Consider the following 18,766-nt stretch of genomic DNA (forward strand, 5'->3'; position numbering starts at 1 on the left):
CTACAACAGGGGTCAGCAAACTTTTTCAGCAGGAGGCCGGTCCACTGTCCCTCAGACCGTCTGGTAGGCCAGACTATATTTTGAAAGAAAAAAATGAACGAATTCCTACGCCCCACAAATAACCCAGAGATGCATTTTAAATAAAAGCACACATTCTACTCATGTAAAAACACAATGCAGGCTCCACGAATAACCCAGAGATGCATTTTAAATAAAAGGGCACATTCTACTCAAGTAAAAACATGCTGATTCCCGGACCATCCATGGGCCGGATCTAGAAGGTGATTGGGCCAGATCCAGCCCCCAGGTCTTAGTTTGCCTACCCATGGGCTACAACATCCCCACCAGCTCTGCTGCTTCTTCTACCTGCCAGCCTTCAGGGTTCCTTCCTCTGGAATCCAGATATCCAGGTCTGCTGGCATTACTGCAGTCTGCCTTCCTCCTCACTGGCCAGCCTTGGGATCCATTCCTGCTGCTGCCAGCCCAGGTAAGGGAGAGGCTTGTGGGAGGAAGAGCAGTCGCTGTCTGGCCTGGGGATTCATCATTGCCACTTGGAATCAAGAGTTGGCCTGGGCAGCATGAGGAAGGAGGCTGACAAGCCTAGGAATCTGCCGCTGCCAGCACCAGTTCAGTTAAGGCAGTGGTTCTCCCCACAACTTTAAGCAGTAGCATTCCACAGAAGTACTGTTTCTCTCATCATTTCTACATCTCATCCTAGTGCCATTCAAGGTTAATGCGACTAGCACTGGTAGAATATATAGGGCTTGCCACCAGATCGCTACTCCTATTACCAACCCACCATTCCCCACAGTTTCACTCTTCTCCCATGGCTCACTCTCGCTGACATTCCCCCCAATGATGACCCCTTAGACCTTTCCTGTTCCACCTATAATTATTTGGGGCAAATCATACTACATTCCCAGATTAATTTTCTTTCTTCTTTTGGGTTTATACTCCCAGGTTAGTTTGAAGTTCAATGTGTTGGTTTCAGTTGAAGGAAATCAATCACCTTATCCTAGTCTTGTCATGCGTCTCACAGCCAAATAGCATGCAAAAGCATTAATTTATCTTTCATTCTGACAGTAAATTTGATCATTTCATCCTCTGGGAACTTTGATTAGGAGAAGATTCTAGAAATCAAACTACCAAACCACACAACCTATGTGGAAGCAGAAGTGAAAAAGAAAGGGGAATTGTAGATCTATAGACATTTATTTGAATGTTGCATGTTCACTTGTTCTTTCCAGGAAGCCCTGCATTGGGATCTTGTAAGCAAAGAGACCCATGCTGCTGAGAGTGCAATTGGATTTTTCTAAAATGTTTAAAGAAAATAAAAAGAGCCCTCAGCTTCTTTGTAAAGTTCCAAAAATAAGTATAACCCGCTTCGCCTTCTACCATTTTTTTTTTTAAATGGAGTTCTAATTCCCCTTTCTTTCTTTTTGGGGAAGAAATTTCTCATCACGTTCTCTCTTCTTTGAATGGTCAGAACAAAGATGTCTCAAATGTCTAGCATGGCTCTGATCCCATCTCTGTCAGCACAGGGTGGCTGACCATAAATACATCACCATCACAATAATAAGCAACAGTTAAAATACCAGTTAGAGGAGAAAATAGAGGAGAGCGCAAAATATGGTCTGAAGCTCAACATCAAAAAAACAAAGATCATGGCCACTGGGCCCATCACCTCCTGGCAAAGAGAAGGGGAAGAGATGGAGACAGTGAGAGATTTTACTTTCTTGGGCTCCATGATCACTGCAGATGGTGACAGCAGTCACGAAATTAAAAAACGCCTGCTCCTTGGGAGAAAGGCGATGACAAACCTAGACAGCATCCTAAAAAGCAGAGACATCACCTTGCCAACAAAGGTCTGTATAGTTAAAGCCATGGTTTTCCCAGTAGTGATGTATGGAAGTGAGAGCTGGACCATAAAGAAGGCTGATCGCTGAAGAATTGATGCTTTTGAATTATGGTGCTGGAGAAGACTCTTGAGAGTCCCATGGACTGCAAGAAGATCAAACGCATCCATTCTTAAAGAAATCAGCCCTGAGTGCTCACTGGAAGGACAGATCGTGAAGCTGAGGCTCCAATACTTTGGCCACCTCATGAGAAGAGAAGACTCCCTGGAAAAGACCCTGATGTTGGGAAAGATGGAGGGCACAAGGAGAAGGGGACAGCAGAGGATGAGATGGTTGGACAGTGTTCTCAAAGCTACCAGTATGAGTTTGACCAAACTGTGGGAGGCAGTGGAAGACAGGAGTGCCTGGCGTGCTCTGGTCCATGGGGTCACGAAGAGTCGGACACCACTAAATGACTAAACAACAACAAAATACCAGTTAAATATCAACATCATATCCAGATGGAAAATATTTTCATCTTCATTATTGTTGTTGTTATATAAGTGAAACTTTACAAAAAATATAAGGCAATCCTCTGCAAAAATGAAATCCTTTCAAGTCTCATATTTTCATAGTTCATTTTCCAATAGTTGACAAAGCTCTCGGCAAACTTCACCTTCTAAGATAGCCCATTTCTCCCATATATCAATTGCTTTATTTATTTCTGCTAAGTCTAAATACATCAATAAGCATTCTCATATAGATGGAGCTTATGTTGTTGAAGCTGTTCCCAAGGTGTGGCCACTATCACATGCTGACAGCTTCTAAGAGCCACAGGTGAGAGCTGAGAGAAGAATGAGGGCCTAAGGTGGACAAGCTACCCCAGAATGTCCCTGACCAGAAGTACTAACCCTCTTCTAACACCCCATACACCCCAGCTCTGAGGTAAGTTTCTTTACAAAGAAAGACACAACTTCTTGTCAATTTTTTTTTAATTTTTTTACCTATCCTTTACCCTAACATCCTAGGGTAAGATTTTTGTACTGATGAGGGAAGATACCAGAGACAATTTATTTCCTTCCAGACAGAGGGATGTTTTCACCCATTATGTCGTCACCCTGGTCTAAGTTACCCTTAGGTGAATTGGACTTACCTTTGAAATAAATACAGGCTCAGGTTTCACAGGCTCTTCTCACCTGTTCCCCACTTCTGGCTTTTTGGTATGTGTTTCTCTTGGTGGGGTGTCATGACCTCAAGGTGATTTGCCAACATAAAAGTGAATATTTGATTAGAATACAGAGCAGTAAGCTGTAGGGAAAAAGGAGCAACTGCAGGTGACAATGACACAAAGCAGGACACCACTGGGGAAGGGGTATTGCTGAAGTTTAGTGTGAGCTAAAGGCTGGATTTTTCAGCATGCCCTTGCATTCCACGCAAGCAATCGACTTAGCAGTAGCTTTAATTCACACACAGCTGTTTCACAGCCTCCCTGATTATTTTGGACAAGTCATTTAGTTTTCTCTGCCTCCGTATAAGCACTTCATTACTTCAAGGGGATTTTGCAAGGATGCATTAAAGTATTTGTGGCATCAGATACTATGTTAATGGGTCTATATAACTGTGAAGAGAGGAGACTTGGTGAACGAGTTAGTGGACTTTGCACCAAGAATAAAACATCAGCCGCAATCTATTGACTCTTTCTGCTTCAAGCTTCAATAAAAGAAAGCATCATTCTGCACTCCTAGGAACAAACAAACAAATCCTGTGTTTATCAGAAATGTCTCCCTTTCTATATCAAGGGAATGAAAGGCAATGGGCTAGAATTAAATGATGAAAGTGAGCATGTAGAGAGAACAGAAACGGCTCCACTGCAAAAACAGATTGCCACTGCAGTCACAGGGACTGGTCTGTCTGTGGCTAACATTTCAATATATTACATTTCTCAACATAGTACATACGCAGAGAATGCAGACACCTAGCGTAGATGAGAAATATGCTGTGTGAACCAACCCCTAGATATGAAATATGTTTTTACCTTTCATGAACCATAAGAATGAGATCTTCAGAGGAACCAATCTCAACTTTTTATTCAACCAAAGCAGGAAAAATCTCAAGCAACTAGATTGGAGATAGTCAGTGTAGTGTGTCCTACTGATGTTTGGGACTACAACTCCCATCAGCCTCAGCCAGCATAGCCAATGGTCATGGGGGTGGGGAGTTGTAGTCAGGAGGCACCATATTGGCCACTCTGGACCTAGATGCTAGGCTACTTTAAAGGTGATGTTAGTACCAAACATTATTTTTTTTTGTTTTCAGCTATGTGTACCACTTAAAATATTTGTGGTTTTGCATAGGAATTAAAAAGAAAATCCCTGCCTTGTAAATTAGTTATTCACCAATGTAAACAAAATTAATTATATATTTGAACACACACTCCATAATTATTTGCCACATAATAAAGTTGTAAGAAAACAACATACTGACCCACTTATTTAGTAGGTCTGTTGGGATCAACCAAAATTTTAGAATTAAACTGCAAGCTTTCTGATCTGTGTACTGGTTTCACTCATGGAGAGTTACTTGTGGCCACAAAGGAGAAGAAGGAAAGGGTAGTCTTGTGCTCCTAGCACAGATCTTGCCTCACTCTCCAGACACCCATCTCCTAGACATGTTGGTTTTCCTAACCTAGCTATGCAAGGTCAATCCTAGTTCTTTACCCAGACAAAGCAAACTTTGGCACTGCCTCTTTGGCTCACTGGTTTTGTTCTTGGTTTGTCCTCAGCCTCACTGTTTCTCCTTTAGACCCTTCTCCTCCCATCATTTTTCTTCCTCTCTACATTGTTGACCTCCTATTAGTTCAGCTGAATTTCTCTGTTCAGACAATGGCCTGTGTCTATTCGCCATGATGTAACATTATAATAAATAACATTGCATGCTTAGCTGCTTACTCCTGGCAACTAATAAGCATGTGCTGAACCTATAATTAAATCAATCACAACAGTGCTTGGATTTCAGGGGGTGAAGGAGATAGTTAGTCCAGGCCTTTTATCTTTTGCAACAGTCTGCTTAGCCACTGGTTTTAGATACTAAAATCGTACCAGTAGCAAATTTGGTTTGGGTTTTTTATACATTTCATAAAGGGACCCCATAATTCTGGCACTGCCCAGAAGGACTTGGATATCTGATTTAGAACTAAGTACAGGTTAAGCCTCTGCAGTGTAGATTTTTTAAAAATCCAAGTTCTGGTCCACTACTTCTTCCCTTCTCAACAAAACTATTTGGACTCTTAGAAGTAAACCAACCCCACCCTCTTTTCTAGCTGGCTCATGTGGCAGATTTTAGACAACAGCATTGATGAAGTAGCTAGTATTGGTCTCCTCCTCCAACATGCAAAACATACAGAAGAAACACTATCTGCACTGAGATTCACCCCTGACTCTTAACTCTGTAATACCAGAACAAACATCTTCCTATTAGACACTTATTTGCAATACATGCTGTGTCCTTCATGCTCAAGGGGCTCCTGTTTAAGGATCTGACTTTAAAAACAAATCGAGAAAATCAGAGCATTCTCCTGTGCTGAAATACTGTGAAGAGTTATTTATCTCTACAAAGGACTTCTGGAATATCTTTGAGATTATACAGCTATACTGCTCAGCGTAAGTATTCAGTTCCCCATAGTACTTTCCTTCTCCACATTGCAGAATAGGATAACCTGTTCTAGAATTTTATAGGACTATAACCAGGGCTGGATTAGCCATTAAGAAAAATAAGCATGTGCTTTGGGCATCAAGGGAAGAGCAGCACCACAGAAATTTTCCATTGTTTGGATTTTTAACTTTAATGGTCACAAATTGCTCAGCTGAATGTTCATTTTCTCAGCTGAAGTATATTAAAAATTCCTACAGAACTATGCAGCAAGGCAGGCTGAATGCCTTATCTCTATTAAGTATAGAAGCAGGAATGTTACCTAAGATTAGTTTTGAGGATCTTATCAAATGCTTTGCAATTAGAAAAAGGAGGAGAATTTTTCCCCCCAAATGTAAAGTGGAAGTATACAAAAATAAACATTCTTTTCCATATTACTGTCGGTTTCGTTTCGTTACGCAAAATAAAATTTTATTTTATGGTTTATTATTGTTTATTGTTTTGAATTAGATATATAAGGCACTCTAAAAATCTTTTACGTGTTTAGGGCCTCTAAAGGTCCTAATCCAGACCTGACTATAACATTCATGTTCACTATGAAAACCTATGAAGGAACACTGATTCTGAGATTTGGAACCCATAATATATCTACATTTAAATTAAGAAAGGCAGCTGTGTTCACTTCTTTCACCTGAGCAGTATCATTTTTTCATGAGTATATTTTTGTGTAAAATAGAATCAATATATTGAAGGAAATACAAGCTACTGCATTTTTGTCTTGAAGGCAGACAGCTCTCCCCTCACCCCAGACACTTCATTTTTTCAGATGCTTCACACATATTGTAACTGTCAGCATGATTTAAGACTTTTGGAAAGAGAGTTTCCTGTTTTATTTGTTATTTGCTTAGCAAAGCTCTGACTTTATGGATATGTATTTCATGACTTTTTGTCTGCCACAGAACAATTTCTCTTCAGGATTTTGATCTTTACTTCAGAGATACAGCAGTATCTCTTGGGAGTTTGCCTCGTTATTTTTTTTAACTTGTTCAGATAGTGATTCTGAATAGTACTTTCATGCAGTTGTCTCCTCAGGCAGAATGGAAGATGTTTTCACAATTACCAAGCAGTGCTATGTGTGTGTTTGTGTTTATGGTGTTTGTGTGTGTGTGTGTGTGTGTGTGTGTGAATTAATTAATTTTACTAATAATAATCCCTCATAAGCAAATGACTTTAATATAATTAAGATTCAGGTTTCTATTTCTGTTTTTCATCCTCACACAGTATGCATCCTCTCTGCAGTTGCATGAAATGAAACAATATTTCGTGCCTACAAGTAGAGAAGTATTGCTAGATGGGAGGTTTCCAAGGTGGGCTGCTACCTTTTTATTCCATGACATTTAATTTATGTTTAAGCTTAATTCAGGCATCATATTTTGTTAGGTCTAACAAAGTATTATCAGCACAAGTGCTGGCACATCTTTACCTCCAGGATCCTGATTACTTATTATTACTCTCTCTCTCTCTCTCTCTCTCTCTCCCCCTGTGTGTGTGTAGTGTGTTCATATTACTTGTCTCCACCTTGGAAGGAGTTGCATCCTGAGAGGTCAGATATAAATAATGATCACAAAAAATAATGTATGCATCATGATTAGCAGCCATTCATAGCCTTTTCCTCCATGATTTTGTTTAATCGGCTTTTAATGTCATCCAAATTGACAGTATTCCATGCATCTTATTGTAGTGAGTTCCATAGTTCAAATAGGAAATGTTTGGAGAGATCTTTTTGGAGCTCCTTGCACCCCTAGATAGTTTGGTATCATCAGCAAACTTGGTTACTCCACTGTTAACCCTAAACTCCCAGTCAGGTATAAAAAGTTTTTAAAAAACCTCTTGTACCAATACAAATCATTGGCCAACTGGTAAGCATGTGGTTGCAAATTAATAAGCGGTTCCAACTCAAAGCATGGGCAGTATCCTTCACTATCTACTATTTCAATACATCATCATCTAACTCACATTCTAATTCAAATATGCTTCCAAAGTCACCTTTGTGCTCTCATGTTAGCTTTTCACATGTACATAGATTTATTTTATTGTGATGGGGAAAAGGCACTTTCAAATAATTAATCCTCCACATGTATTCTGAGGTAATGCTGTACCTCAGGCAGTGTGATTGAATTAGCTATTTTTCAAATAGCACAGTGACCTTATGAAAGTGTTTTTGCCTTATTTATTTATTTTAGATAAATGGGAACAAATACTTACGGTTCTGTTCTCAGGAATAAACCCATTAAGCAAAGAACTATACAGAATTTGACTTGTATTACCTGAAAAGGATGCAATTTGTTATTTGCCGGGCTACTTTCACTTGGAAAATGTTAATACTGTCAGTGTGGTTTGGACTGAAGCAGCAGAAGGTAGAAAGGAAATATTCTAATTAATTCAGGGTATTGTCATCATAGAGAAACAAACATTTATAGTTTAACTCCCTAAAGTGTGTTAAAAAGAGCAGTTATAGTTACCTGAAAAGCTTGGCAGATGCCTCACAGAGAGTAAGGGTTAATTGCATGTTAAAACTGTGTTATAATTGCTTTCGTGCTTTGCAGAAGCACAACTCAAGGAGCTGATGCTTTCTTTTGGGAGCCCTGCTGTGCAGTATAAAACAAGCCCTGAGCAACATTTTAAGCAGCCAGCTGAACAAAGGAATATGCATAGTTCTATAACACTGCAGTTGCCTCAATACTTCACTGTGCATCAACAGTTTCTGTACCAAGAATGGGCATCTAATAGCAGTTGCCTCTAGGTTTGTGGTAAATGACGTATTTTGGATGTGTTTGTTGGAGAACAGTGAGAAAGCATCTGCCTCATAAACCATCCTAGATGAAGCCAGCCTGGTTCTTCACCTCCCTTTTGGCAATGTTGGATATGCCTAATATTCTGACGTGCCCTTTAATGAAAGAGAAGCCCTATTCAGCAACCAAACTGTGGCAAGCCTAAGATGACCTTGCAAAACAGGGAAGTCCTATTCGTCTGTCACTGATGAGACAAAAGTGCTGTAAGGTTACAGATAAAGTTGGGAAGACTAAGGTGCTAAAAATGGTAAAGCACCAGCTCTGGATGAAAGAAGCAAATGCAACACCAAAGCCACAGGCTCAATGAAAACACAATAGTCACACCACCACTTTATGCTTCAAAGGCATCCAAACAAACCTATCATTGCTGCAGCCTTAGATGGGGCCTTGACCATGCCATCAATTAGAACAATTAGAGATGTATTACTCTTGTGCATTCTCCCATTGAGGCAAATCCTGCCAAAACATGAATTTATAAAAGCTATCTAAGGGCTTGTTCACACTTCTGCTTCGCCCTGGGCCTAGAAATCATAGGCTCGAGATGTTTTCCAGGGTCAAGTCCAATTGGTTTTCTGTTTGCCCCCACAGCTTTCCCTGGTTAATCCCACTCTTTACAGCTCAGTTGGAGCAAATGTCAACCCACAGAAAACCCGGTTGACATTTGCTCTGATTCAGTGGTAAAGAGCGGCTCTAGCCAGGGGAAAGTGGTGAGGCAAGCAGAAGTTTGGGCGAGCCCCTCAGGTTTATATTCATGGTTGTGGGAGATATTGTCACCCCTATTTCCTTACCACTGGTGAAATCTCATGGCTCAAATTCCTTTGCCTCCAGTACGGGTGTTACTCCTTTCTTCTGTCCTTAACTTCAAGCATTCAAAGCATAAAACATTGGCTCACATGTCAAGCCCACTAATGACAGCCAATTGACCTTGGCACAGTACATGTTCTCAGGAACATCATTGTCTAAATAAATAATCATTTATTTGGACAGTTATGTTTCTGACAACATGCACTGTGCCAAGGTCAAATGGTTGTCCTTAGTGGATTTGACATGCGAGCCATTGCTTTGCATTTGGGATGTTTGAAGTTAAGGACTGAACAGCCAATGACATCTTGAATAAAGCAGAAAAAAAGAACAAAGGGTTCTGTGGCACCTTAACAACCAAAAAAGTTGTTACAAGATTCTTTGTTGGTTTTGCTTCAAGAGCCTAGCAAAACTACCCCTCTGGAAATTAGGGAGAGGAGAATGATGGTTGTCCCTGAATTCTTACATTGCATTAAGGCAGCTCAGGGAATTTTTATCCTTCCTTACTTTGTGGAAGAGAAGCCCTAAATGAAAAAGGTAGGCTATCTATCTATATTTTTTTAAATATCCATAGAGTAACTCTGACAGCTCTCTGAAGGCTGCACCCCCAATTCCAGTTTATTCCAGTTTATTCCAGCTTGAAACTCTTAGCATGTTGTTAAACATTGCCATCACCCTTCCCCTATGCACAGCTAAGAGACTTTGGTGCCGGGGAGAGTGGAGTCCTCACTAGCATCATGTGGGAAAGTTTTCCCTTCCCAGATATGCATTGCCTTCACAGTGAGAATTGGTTCCATTTTGTGCTATGTTACTGACATATGTAAGTGCACATCTAGTTTGGCTCTGACATGCAACCTTCCAAGCACTCATTTCAGACCCTTGGTCTTCAGGTGCATTGTCCTTTCAGAAAATGTAGCACTTAAAGAAGAATTGTGTCAGATTACTGACACCCACACATAATTGTGTAAGGCAAAACTATGGTAATAGATGTATTCAAGGTAATCAGTCAGTAGTGCAGAGCTTTAAATTACTCCATTTCAAATCTAATCATAGGTATGTAGCAGCAGTAGGGAACCAGTGGCCCTCCAGACATTATTAGACTCCACCTCCCATCATCCTTAACCATTGGCAATGCAGGCTGGCAGTCATAGGACTTAGAGTCTCATGTTCCCAACCCTGGGTAATACAGCCTTAGGTAACAATGTGAGCAGGGAAGAAACCTATTGATACATTTACAAACAAAAGAAACACCAGAAAACTGATTGCTCCTCCACCTCTTTCTGTATCTTTGTCACTGTTGCCTTCATAGCACAGCACTAGCAAATTGTAGCAAAACAACAGGAAGATCTGCAAGAATGCCCGGAGGCTAGAGAAGGTGACAAGGCATATTTCAGGCTCTATCAGGATGAAGGCAGACATTTGCACATCTCTGAAACAGCTTATGCCTTCACAATAAATAGCAATAAAATGAAGTAATTAAAAGTCATGATTCTGACAGTCTCTTTTTAAAAAAACAACACTATAATCATAGAATCATAGAATCATAGAGTTGGAAGAGACCACAAGGGCCATCGAGTCCAACCCCCTGCCAAGCAGGAAACACCATCAGAGCACTCCTGACATATGGTTGTCAAGCCTCTGCTTAAAGACCTCCAAAGAAGGAGACTCCACCACACTCCTTGGCAGCAAATTCCACTGTCGAACAGCTCTTACTGTCAGGAAGTTCTTCCTAATGTTTAGGTGGAATCTTCTTTCTTGTAGTTTGGATCCATTGCTCCGTGTCCGCTTCTCTGGAGCAGCAGAAAACAACCTTTCTCCCTCCTCTATGTGACATCCTTTTATATATTTGAACATGGCTATCATATCACCCCTTAAGGCTAAACATGCCCAGCTCCCTTAGCCGTTCCTCATAAGGCATCGTTTCCAGGCCTTTGACCATTTTGGTTGCCCTCCTCTGGACACGTTCCAGTTTGTCAGTGTCCTTCTTGAACTGTGGTGCCCAGAACTGGACACAGTACTCCAGGTGAGGTCTGACCAGAGCAGAATACAATGGCACTATTACTTCCCTTGATCTAGATGCTATACTCCTATTGATGCAGCCCAGAATTGCATTGGCTTTTTTAGCTGCCGCGTCACACTGTTGGCTCATGTCAAGTTTGTGGTCAACCAAGACTCCTAGATCCTTTTCACATGTACTGCTCTTAAGCCAGGTGTCACCCATCTTGTATTTGTGCCTCTCATTTTTTTTGCCCAAGTGCAATACTTTACATTTCTCTGTTAAAATTCATCTTGTTTGTTTTGGTCCAGTTCTCTAATCTGTCAAGGTCGTTTTGAAGTGTGATCCTGTCCCCTCCCAGTTTGGTGTCATCTGCAAATTTGATCAGGATGCCCTTGAGTCCATCATCCAAGTCGTTGATAAAGATGTTGAATAAGACCGGGCCCAAGACAGAACCCTGTGGCACCCCACTAGTCACTTTTCTCCAGGATGAAGAGGAACCATTGATGAGCACCCTTTGGGTTCGGTCAGTCAGCCAGTTACAAATCCACTGAGTGGTAGCCTAGTCAAGACTGCATTTTACCAGCTTCTTTACAAGAATATCATGGGGCACCTTGTCAAATGCCTTGCTGAAATCAAGGTAGGCTACATCCACTGTGTTCCCTTCATCTACCAGGCTTGTAATTCTGTCAAAAAACGAGATCAGGTTAGTCTGACATGACTTATTTTTCAGAAATCCATGCTGACTATTGGTGATCACAGCATTCCTTTCTAGGTGCTCACAGACTGTTTGCTTAATGATCTGTTCCAGAATCTTCCCTGGTATTGATGTGAGACTGACTGGGTGGTAATTATTTGGGTCCTCTCTTTTCCCCTTTTTGAAAATAGGGACAACATTTGCCCTCCTCCAGTCTGCCGGGACTTCGCCTGTTCTCCAGGAATTCTCAAAGATGACTGCCAGTGGTTCTGAGATCACATCTGCCACTTCTTTTAATACTCTTGGATGCAGTTCATCTGGCCCTGGAGACTTGAATACATCTAAACTAGCCAAGTATTCTTGTACTATCTCCTTAGTTATTCTGGGCTGTGTTTCCTCTGCTGAATCATTTGCTCCAAATTCTTCAGGTCAGGCATTGTTTTCTTTATCGGAGAAGACTGAGGCAAAGAAGGCATTGAGGAGTTCAGCCCTTTCTGTGTCCCCTGTTTGCATTTCACCATCTTCTCCTCTGAGTGACCCCACTGTTTCTTTGTTCTTCGTTTTGCTACGAACATACCCATAAAAGCCTTTTTTGTTGCATAACAGCATAAGGAGAACATAGTGATTTTGTATTGCACCCTTGCTCCCCTTTTGAAGAAATGCATTATACTGCTCAGAGTTTTGAGATGGATTTCTGTAAGGTGCTTGCATTAAAACTCAGGTTTCAGACTGTTTCTAATCTTAGTTTCTCAGCTAAGCCATACTGCAGTTGATCATCATCATCATTCTCATCATCCTTCTCATTTATTAAATTTGTTAATCGCTTTATCTTGCCCAGGGCAACCCAAAGCAGCTTACAACCAAACAAGCAGACAATGATCCATTAAAACAAGCAGACAGGATCCATTAAAACCAAGAGGAAATAGAAATACATTTTTTAAAATCCCACCCTCTTTTAAAAGGCCACAGAGAGTTAAAGGCCATTCTACTTCTTTCCACACTGGTGTTTTGTCATGTTCTTTAGTTGCTGCTTTTTTTTAAAAAAAGGGTGCTGCTTCTATGCCTTATCCATACCCCCAAGCAATTTTATATATTATTTATAATAATTACTTTTATTACACATAAAAAGGTAAAGGACCTCTGACAGTTAAGTCCAATTGTAGAAGAGTTAAGTCCAATCACAGAAGTAAAGCTCATCTTGCTTTACTGGCCAAGGGAACCGGCGTTTGTCTGCAAACAGTTTTTCCAGGTCATGTGGCAAGCATGACTAAGCCGCTTCTGCCAAACCAGAGCAGTGCATGGAAACTCTGTTTACCTTCCCTCCGGAGTGGTACCTATCTATCTACTTACACTTTGATGTGCTTTCAAACTGCTAGGTTGGCAGGAGCAGGGACCGAGCAACAGGAGCTCATCCCATCGCGGGGATTCAAACCGCCAACCTGCCAATCGGCAAGCCCAAGAGGCTCAGTGGTTTAGACCACAAATGGTCCCAGGGCAGGTTGCAGAATAGGAAAGAACAGTACTTTAATTCATAATAATAATAATAATAATAATAATAGCATCAAATCAATCAAATAAATCCATATAAAATTACCAGACAGAGTGGTAGACAGCCAATCAGAATTCCCCAAAGCTTGGGTAAAGTTATGCTTGTAAACATCGCAGAACTGGCACCCACTGCACGTGTAAAGGAGTTTGAGAGCCTGGGAGCCTTTCTGCATGCTAGTACACCGTGAAGCCCCAAGGGTGGTGGATTGGCTAATGAGGCATCCAGTCCTAATGCCCAGGTTGGCCTGCATGGGAGGCTGTGTCTCTTGTCTTGGAACCACACCTGCATTAGTAAAGAGAATTAGAACAGGTGTTAATGTCATTGGATTGTATCCAGCTAAGATCTACTCACAGTAGACCCGGTGAAATGAATGGACCACATCTAGTCATGCTTATTAATTTCTTGGATTCAATGTATTCTATTTCTCTTTGGGATTTTGTGTGTAATGACTTGATTATATTTGAGCTTACGTGCTTTATATCTGTGAAACTTTTACTCCCAAATTATGTACTTTTAAGAAGTTGTCTTTCCTTCTGTTGGTGCGGCAAAATACAATTCTGATTTGTAGGTTGCTGTCCAGAGAATAGAATATCATCCACAATAGAGAAAGTAGCTCTTCTGATCTGCATCAATACATTTCAGCACAACACAGAAAGCGTCTCTGAAAATACTGGGATATGTTTCATAGTATAGGTGGAAGATAAGTGTCTGGAGAGCTAAAAGCCAGCATGGGCCTTCTTGGAATTTTTTGCCATGCCTTTGCCATGCTGTTCTTGCCAAAGGCTTATGTCTATGTTAGCAGATCCCCAGAAGATGCTGTACATTCCAGAGTCCACATATACAGCTCTCAAGCACTTTCCCCAAGCAACTTGAAGGAATATATGAATGTAAGAAGAGCTTGAAGGAATATATGAATGTAAGAAGAGTATGTAAGATGGGCAGTGGCCCATCTAGTCCAGCATCCCTTTCTGAAAACAGCCTGCCAGAAGGACACAAGCACAACAGCATTCTGCCCACCTGCAAGTCCCATTAACTGGCATTCAAAGAAATACTGTCTCAAACAGTGGAGGCAGAACATAGCCATTGCAGCTGCCATTGATAGCTGCTTGTCCTCCATTAATTTGTTTAATTTTCTTTTAAAACCATCCATGTTGGTGTCTATTACTGGCTCATCCTGTGGGAGTGAGTTCCATAGTTTAACTATATTCTGCGTGAGGACGTAGAAGCAGCAAGCTGTTACTGAGGGTTTATAAGTAGCCCATTCTCAATTCCCTGGTTTCTTTCTCCATCTGGGCTACGTAGAGTCAGAAAGGGAAGGACACTATGTTGACATCAGAGCTCTAATGGACAGTTCTCCCTCCAGTTGAGCGAAACATCTGCCTTCCGTTATCAGATTAGTTTATTGTATATCACTGGCAAAAAACAAAAAAACAAAAACCCAAACATAAATAAATTACCAGAATGTAGTAACTAATTTTCACCAGTGCTATAATAATAGCTGCAGGTTGAATTTAAGCAAAAGAAATGCTAATCATAATTTTCATGTAGTATATATACAGGGCATATCATGCAATAAAACTCCACTTGATATTTTCCTGAGAGATAAATATTTGATGATGTTTATATAATTTTTCCACAGCTTATTTCTGAAGGGGTTTCTAGCCAGCTGCAGCTGCCTGGTGTAAGCACATGTTTCTCCTGGTGTTATAGTAGAATCAAAAGAACAGAAGATTTAAGTATCTGAGGAAAAACAGGGGTCTTTGCGGGGGGTTCACTGTTGCTAAAAAATTATGAGCCCTGTAAATCTGGGAGAGATGAGAACTGGCTTATTCACTTTTCAAAGTGAAGAATTGGCTAGATAAAAAAACTGTTTTCAGGAGCATAAGTGTTGAGGATTACAATCTTTAGGAGTTTATTATTTCCTGATTTGTGTTGGAGTCTGCAAAAAAAGTTCATTAAGTCTAATGAGAATCAGACTTGCAAAAGTAACTAGAGAGTAATGAGTGAATCGATTCTCTGTGTTACAGGGACATATATACCTTTTCATGAAAAGGTGGTGATGTTGAGTGTAGGTGGTTTAATAAGAGACATGGCAATTCTCTCCCATATATGAGATTGAGTGAATTCTGTGTCTAAATGGAGAAAGATGGAGGTTTCTTCACACAATATAGGATCATGGATTAATGGCCCATGTATAAATGTGAACCAGTCTGCAATTTACTGAAAATTTAATTGTGATAATATCATGTTGGAATGAAAGACTGGCTCCATTAAAAGCAGCAGCAAAGTTACTATTGACTACAAATTCTTTAATACCTGTCTGGTTAGCTAATGGGATTCAACAAATTTGTTTTCAATTCCCTATGCCAGTAGCTTTCAGAAATATTGCATATTCATAACACCACTTTAGTATTCTGTTAAAAACAATGCAGTTCAAGTGCAGTGAAACTGCATAGAGTTTTAGCAAACATCTATTTCCAAGCTCTGCATAAAACTTCTTTATGCTTTACAAGCATACACACACACCGAGTCCATGAAGATATTTCATATAACTTAATAGCTATCACTCTCAACCAGAAACATATAATTAATCTTCCCGCACTGACTATTTCAACTAAAGAATATTGCTAAGTGTCATCTCAACAGTATTCATAATTAAAAAATGCAAGAGACTTGCCATTCAGTTCTAGCACTCTGTATGACATGGGGTGTGTGTGTGTGTGTGTGTGTGTGTGTGTGTGTGTGTTTAAAGCATTTATAGCTCTTCATAAATATTTTTGGGAATGGATATGATGAAGATAATAATAATAATAATAATAATAATAATAATAATAATTACAGCTTGTATTGTGTTTAGAGTCTGCTGGTAGAAGAGCTTGCATAACTGCACAGCATAATCTACCACTGTTCTTAACAGCCCTTTAAAGTTAGAGAGTGAAAAATACCTGCACGCTAATTAATCAATGGATAAGCTTCACAGCATTTTTGAGAGATAATGTATGATGCCTGTTTTGCTGTTCAGTATTCTGATTCATAACTCAATTGCTTTGTGAGATGAATTCCCTCCCCACATTTATCCATTTTACAGATGGTGTTGAGGATGACAGTGCAAACAGTAATTGCCACCAAAGCTTGGTTCCAGGATGATGAAGATGATGATGATGATAATGAAATACCTTGTTAGTAGTAGTGCTCAAACAACTAAGGATAACCCACAGCACTTCAAAGGTGCATAGAAAAAAATCACTTTAACACTAATTAATCCATTAAATACGTAAGCCTCAGAACACTTCTGCAAGATAATTCCTGTTTTGCAGATGTGGGAACTGAAGTACACTCAGTCTCGAGATAAGTGCCTAAATGATTCTGAAGCCCACATCTCATTTTGAAAAACAGAACATGTTCTGCACCTTGTTGAGGTCTTAGGTGTGATCTTCAACAAAGGCAGCAGTTTTAAAAATACGTTCCGAGGGAGAAATGTTACATTCAGATGTTCTGCAGTGAGAAAATCTGAAATGCCAACACAAGCTGCCCATCAATGTTAATCCTCCTTTGCAGTGAACAGCCACAGGGAAAGCACTTGGCACAAACTGAGAATGTCTTCCAGATTCTTTAACACACAAGAGTACTGAGGCTGAGGATTCAACATGGAAAGGGTTTTTCTGAAGGCCAAGTTAAAGATGCCATTAAATACAACATATGCTTGGGAGCGCGGATGCAAATAACCTCTCCTGGGATGGATGGGGTTGAAGCTGGCAGGGAGAGAGAATTAAACCCAGGGATAGGCAAACTTGGCCCTCCAGATGTTTTGAGACTACAATTCCCATCATCTCTGACAATTTCTTAAAATCAGGTTTTCCGCTCTTGTTCCAAACATATGATCATCATCATTTCCGCACTCAGTATACCCCCCTTGTCCAAGGCTGAATGGACTTTATTTACTGTATTTTTTGCTCTATAAGACTCACTTTTTCTCTCCTAAAAAGTAAGGGGAAATGTGTGTGCATCTTATGGAGCGAATGCAGGCTGCGCAGCTATCCCAGAAGCCAGAACAGCAAGAGGGATTGCTGCTTTCACTGCGCAGCGATCCCTCTTGCTGTTCTGGCTTCTGAGATTCAGAATATTTTTTTTCTTGTTTTCCTGCTCCAAAAACTAGGTGTGTCTTGTGGTCTGGTGCGTCTTATAGAGCGAAAAATACGGTAATATTATTCCTGGACTGTTGTTGGAGGAATGCAGTGGGGGGGGGGGATGAACTGCTGCCGAACAGATATTGTAAAGAGTCTGAATTTGAGAAAAGATCTTGCTTTTAACTGTGTGCTGGGGAAGAACTCCAGTGCGGAATTTTAATGGCGGAGTTTAGATATGCATTCTGTGAGTTATTTATGGCTGCAGCTTGTATGCTAGTCTGTAAGCAGCGGAAAGAATTGAATGTGATCTTATACCATCTAGATAAACACTGCAAAGAACTGAACAGTGGAAGATAGTAATTAACTCTCCCAGCACACCAGTTCCAGCAACAATGTACCGTATTTTTCGCCCTATTGGATGCACCGGCCCATAGGACGCACCTAGTTTTCAGGGGGGGAAATCAAGGGGGAAAATATGATTCCCCCCCCCCGCAGCTCTGGGAGCAGCGGACAGGCTGCACGCAGCCTGTGCGCTACTCCAAGACCTTCTCCCTGCTTTTGCGGGAGGTGGCGGAATTCCCCCACCTCCCGCAAAAGCCCACAGGAGCCGTGCGCGACTCCTACGGGCTTTTCGACCAGGAGGTAGAAGGGACTGAAATGGCCAGTCAGTCCCTTCTGCCTCCTCAGGGAAAAGCCCCCAAGAGCGGCACTCTTCAAAGGGTGCGCGGCTCCTGCGGGCTTTTCTACGAGGTGGGGGAATTCCCCCACCTCGTAGAAAAGCCAGCAGAAGCTGCGGAGCCCCTTTAAAGAGCGTGCGGCTTTTGCGGGAGCTGGGGGAATTCCCCCATCTCCCGCAAAAGCCCACAGGAGGGAGAAGGGACGGACTCGGCCAGTCAATCCCTTCTTCCTCCTCGGGGAAAAGCCCCCAAGAGCGGCGCGCTCTTCAAAGGCTGCGTGGCTCCTACGGGTTTTTCTACGAGGTGGGGGAATTCCCCCACCTCCTAGAAAAGCCAGCAGAAGCCACGGAGCCCCTTTAAAGAGCGTGCGGCTTTTGCCTGCTTTTGCGGGAGGTGGGGGAATTCCCCCATCTCCCGCAAAAGCCCCAGGAGGGTTGGAGAGTAGCGGGAAGGCGTCGCTCGCCTTCCTGCTGCCCCCCAATCTCTGGGGCTGGCGATGGGGGAAGCGCTGCTTTCCCCACCGCCAGCCTCAAACCCGGGTTGGAGAGTAGTGGGAAGGCGTCGCTCGCCTTCCCACTGCCCCC

The 18,766-nt window shown here is 41.4% G+C and overlaps 1 protein-coding gene across 2 annotated transcripts in view; it reads left to right on the forward strand.

Moving 5' to 3' along the window:
• Positions 1 to 18,766, forward strand: part of SGCD (sarcoglycan delta) — a 375,983-nt gene that overhangs the window by 167,146 nt on the left and 190,071 nt on the right. The gene's annotated exons all lie outside the window — the stretch shown is intronic.

The sequence above is a fragment of the Podarcis raffonei genome, chromosome 2, assembly GCF_027172205.1.
Source record: "Podarcis raffonei isolate rPodRaf1 chromosome 2, rPodRaf1.pri, whole genome shotgun sequence".
Classification (NCBI taxonomy): domain Eukaryota; kingdom Metazoa; phylum Chordata; class Lepidosauria; order Squamata; family Lacertidae; genus Podarcis; species Podarcis raffonei.